This window comes from Mchenga conophoros, linkage group LG3 (assembly GCF_057382185.1).
Source record: "Mchenga conophoros isolate Kocher_MC1m ecotype Shallow Benthic linkage group LG3, M_conophoros_male_GT1.1, whole genome shotgun sequence".
NCBI lineage: Eukaryota > Metazoa > Chordata > Actinopteri > Cichliformes > Cichlidae > Mchenga > Mchenga conophoros.
The window spans coordinates 508,788-513,945 of NC_140528.1; positions in this window are offsets into that span (position 1 = coordinate 508,788).

The following is a 5,158-nucleotide window of genomic DNA, read 5'->3' on the forward strand; positions in this document are numbered from 1 at the left end:
AAGCTGTGCTGCTCAAGTTACTGGAAATAAGCACTCAGTTACTAAGTAATCCCATGTCTTTACTGATTACTTATTTTCAAAAGTATTTGGTTACTTTACTCTTTAAAAAAACACGACTTGAATACGTAATAAAGTAGAAAGTAGACGTTTCAGCCCGAGACTTTTTCTGCATAATCCATCATATAGAAATGAATCAAATTAAAAAGCCTTTCTTTTAATTGTTTTATTGTTTTTAATCTTTTTATTTTATGCATCAAGAAAAGATTAAATTATATTATAGCTGTTTTTGACTTGATGAAATGTGTTTAACATTTAAACCTATTTCCTGTATATTCCAGCACATGACATAAAATAATGTTTTGTGTTTCCACTCCCGAGTGGGGCGGGTGGAGGTCTGCCCACAGCGGTCATGTCAGGGGGAGGATCCGGGGGTTTCTCTGTCAATGTCACGTTCCCATGGCAGCGTGCTTGCTCAGATCTGAAGTGTTATGGTCCTGGGTGGGTGGCCCAGTGTTTTTTGAGTTTTGGTTCCTTCTCATGGTTCCTTAGTTTTTTAGTGTTTCCTGAGTTCTAGTTTTAGGGTTTGTTATGTGGCTTCCTTCTGCATTTCCTGTTTTATTGTGAAGGTCTGTGTCTTATGCCAGAGTGTTCAGTTTGCGTTTCCCCTGTCTCGTCTTGTCAATCAGAATCGGCCGTGCCTCCCTCCTGTGTGTAGTTTCCCCTCTGTGTATTTATAGTGTGTGTTGTCTCGTGTTCGTCGCTGGTTCGTCTGTGTCGTCTCCTTCATGTCTCCCTGCATATCTTTCTAAGGTAATGTTTGTCGCGCTGTTGCACACACAGCACGCTCGTTTGTTTCAGTTCGTCAGTAGCAACAAGACAGCTTACCAACGTGTACGTAATAAGCTAATACTCCTGGGTGCTACACACTACAGTGTGCGCTGTACACCTACTTACTGGTTGTGTCGCATCAGTCTGTGTCTCTGAGTTAACTTGTGTTTCTCCTACAGCTCCGGACCGCTAAAAATGCGCGTGCTCTTTGTGAGCTCGTTCCCGGCTCGTAACCAGCGCGTTCTGCCGTCAAGGGCGACCATTGGTTAAATGTGATCATGTGACTGATGCAAGCCAGATCCTTTTATTTAGCAAAACTGTGATTAATAGTTAAATATTATTGTTGAGGGGCACAGACAGGACTCCGCACACACACACATAAAAAAATAAATAAAAAAAATTTAAAAGTTGCCTCAACAAAAGGGCACTTTGGGCACTCATCAGGAAAGGGGCGGGTGCTCAAGCCCCTCTAGCCCCCCCCTCTGCACGTCCCTGAACTGGAGGACACTCAGGACTTACACAGGCTAATGATAATGATCAGGGTTCATATGCCTTTTTCAGGGTCAAATTCAAGCACTTCTTAAGCACTTTCAAGGTCCCTTTTCAAACTTTTCCAGCACATCCCTCCCTCACCGCCAAAAAAAAATGCATGTTTCAATTCACATCACCTCAGTAAGACCATGTGAAAGTTAAGACAAATCATCCTAGGTGAACTTAAACACCTTTGTTCCCTTTTTGTTAAGAAATAGAAAAACACTCCACACAAAAATACTGCAAAAGGAAACTGTCGCCTTATATAAAGAGTGTATAAACTCAAAATGCACATGTCACTTAAAAATTAAGATGTGAACAAATCAACTTGTTAGATATTCTTCTCCTGTTGAAAAAAACCCCAAAAAGAAATAAATAAGTCTTCTCATCAGATATTGATGCTTCTTTCCTGTGTGACAGAAAATAGGAGACAGATGTTTGTTTGTTTTTTAAGTTAATTCCCAATAAATCCGTTTTACTGCTAACTACATTGCTGTCTGTATTATTGCTGAAGTCCTAAACGATCACCTTTAAAGTAGAGCTGGGCGATATGAGATTTTTTCATATCACGATATGTTTTTTTCATTTCAGGCGATAACGATATCTATCACGATATAAGCCAAATAACTATATTTGTAAGATTTAAATGTGCCGTTGCTCACAAGTAAAATGTGAAATAATCAGCAGCTTGTTTTGATTTAAATATTTATTTCCCATAATAAGTTCAACAGGGTAGATGTACTTAAGGAACATGAGACTTTTTCAGATAAATAAAGGCAAATATTGCAAACTACACAAAAGGCAGCCGCTAAAGCGTTTAAGTTTCAAAATAGAACAAATGAAACAGACTAAACTGTCAATTCCACTTAGAAACAAAATATTAATTCTAAAAATAAATCTTAGTTTGTTTTACAGAAGAACAGACAAAACTGACTAACTTTTGTCAATATCAAATAAACTGAGAACTAAAAGGAAATTCTCAATCTCTCCTTGTTGTATAGCTGAGCTTTTCAAACAGTTTTAACAGTTACTTTAGTCTGACAAAAGCCGAATGACGAATTAGCGCTTCCAGTCAGAGACTGAGGCTACGTCCACACGTACACGGGTATTTTTGAAAACAGAGATTTTCCGTTTTCGTTTTAAAAATAATCCCGTCCACACATAAAGGCAGAAATGAAGGAAAACGCTGCTATGAACATGCCAAAGCAGCAGGTGGCGCTAGATTCCTAACCGTGCAGAAATGTTGGCCAATCAGAAGTCTAGAAGCCTCGGTGGGAAAAAGTAAACAAAGCTGGGGCATAGAAGCAGAACAGAGTCGTATGTGTGGAGGGACAGTAACTGTGTGTATATGTAAGCATTTAAACACTGCAGAGAGTAGAATTAACAGTATTGTAGAAATTCATTTCACCGAAACAATAACGTGGCGCACAGTGTGACGCATGCACCAGTTTATTGTATTTCCAGACTTGCTTTCGGCACAATTTACAGTGAACGCTACTCTGTTTTTTGTCAGACTTGAAATAGCCGAAATACCTTCACACTACGGAACTTCTATGGCTCTTCCGTTCGACAATCTCTCCGGCGTTGGAACCATCATCTGTTTTCTCTTCGGTCACGCTCGGTTGATTTTTCTAGTCGGCACACTCATTTCCTCCATTACCCGCTGGCTGCTTCCCAAACAAACACACGTGCGGCTACTTAGTTTGGATTGGCTGACCTTTTTTTTTTTTTTTTTTTTTAAAGAGGACAAGAGCGGCGAGGTCTATCGCGATAGCTTAATTTCTCTATCGAGTAAAAGTTATATCGCGATACATATCGTTATCGTTCTATCGCCCAGCTCTACCTAGAAACCAGGTCAATGTGTCTGTAGGTTCAGTCATCCAGGTCATGTGATCTAAGGAGCTTGGAGAGAAAAGAGACGTCTTTAAGTTTCTGGAAGACGTTTCATCTGAGAAGCTTCTTCAGCTCTAAAACCAAACGGTGGAGAGTCCCAGATATTTAAACCTGAGAGGGAAAGAAAGCATGTCGCTGACCCACCACTGATGTTATTTCAAGGAGGAAACTGAGAGCCTTTGCACCAGGAGCACAAACATCAGCTCCAGCAATGATCCACTGATGTGTTTTTATTCCATGTATGAATGTTGTTATTGACAGAGATGACGTTTGTGTGTCAGTGATGCAGTGACTGTTGTTGTTACCTGTACAGGCTGGTTAGACTCTATGAAACAGATCATACAGATCTCTGCATGTTAGAAGAGACTATTAAAGGTCATGAATGAGACAAAGGCAGGGAGGCGTCCTTTACAGCTAAACAGCAGAGTGAGAGAACAGCCAGCACCTCTACATTTATCACATTATACAGCACATGTATGATACTGACAGGGATGAGAAGAATTTAGTGATTCTGATCCCATCATTGATATTACTTATTGATTCTCAGTAGCTCTGCTCTGACAGTCACCACCATCACTGAGCAGCATATCAAAGACATTTGTGCACATTAACTGCATGTTGTGGCTCAAATGTTTGTGCATGTTGGAGGCATTTCCTCTTTGTTGTGATCAGTGTTGGTCATTACTCAAAACAGTCATTATTACACATATTACACAGAACACTTTGATTAAAAGTAATGGAGTACGTTACTTCATTACTCCTCATAACATTACTTTGATGTTACTGTGTAAAATGAACAAATGAGCATGTAACAACATAAAGCTGAGGTACAGCCCCACACACCAACACAGATCCTGATGAGGTCACGTGATGTTTCTCTGAGTGTTTATGAACACAAATCAAAGATGAAACAGCACAAAGACACTTCAAAGTGATTCTACTGTAGAAACATGAACAGGTAGAAACCTGCAGCCTGACTGCTCATCACTTTGTTACCTGTTCAAGTTCAGCAGCAGCAGCTCACTTTATCACGGTGCTGGTCTGGGGTCAGTGTTTACTCAGCTTTAACTAGTGATGGGACGTTCTGTATCGAGGCTTCGAAGCGTGTGTCGAGTAATGGAGGGGGCGTTTCCGCGAAGCGCGTATCGAGGCTTGCTTCATTTATGGGAGGGGCTGAAAATGATGACGTCCGAAGCCTCGCTGCCCGGCTGTACCACGTGACTGGTTCAGGAAGCGGTTCGAACTTTGCCGCGAGCTATGACAGCGATATAAACCCCTCAGACAAAATGTGGGCGTTTGATGGAGAGTTGCGGTTAGTGAGAGTTAGAGACAGTTTAGAAAAAAAAAATCGCCTACGACCTGCCACAGTGGAGAAACTGTTTCTTTTTAACAAAAACCAATGATGTGTCCCCTAAACACTAATCACTGTCCTTGCCTCAATGTTACAAAAGCACAACCACTGTCCACACCTCACCTCACAGTATATGATCATTTCCATTTTAGGCATTTCCAAATAATCATGTTCCATACTGCCAGTATAAATATACACAGTACACTGCATCACTACAATATACATGTTTTACACACTCCTTTTGTTGTTGACATTTACAGGCTGTGTGCAAAAAGGCCACACTCTTCAAATTCATGCCAACTAATATTTTTACGTCCAGTAGGTGTCCTACTAGAGCAAATGAAGCTTCAAGAAGCTTCGCGTTGGGGTGAACCAATTGGATGAAAAGCTTCAGTGCTTCATGAGGCTTCATCTGCCCATCACTAGCTTTAACCTCACTCTGGGTTCTTGGCTAGCCTAGCTTTAGCTTAGTGTTAGCATGCTGTGTGCTAGCTTAGCGTCAGAGCTCTGCAGGTGTCTCGTGTGTAAATATTAATCACAGTGACAGTAAAGGAG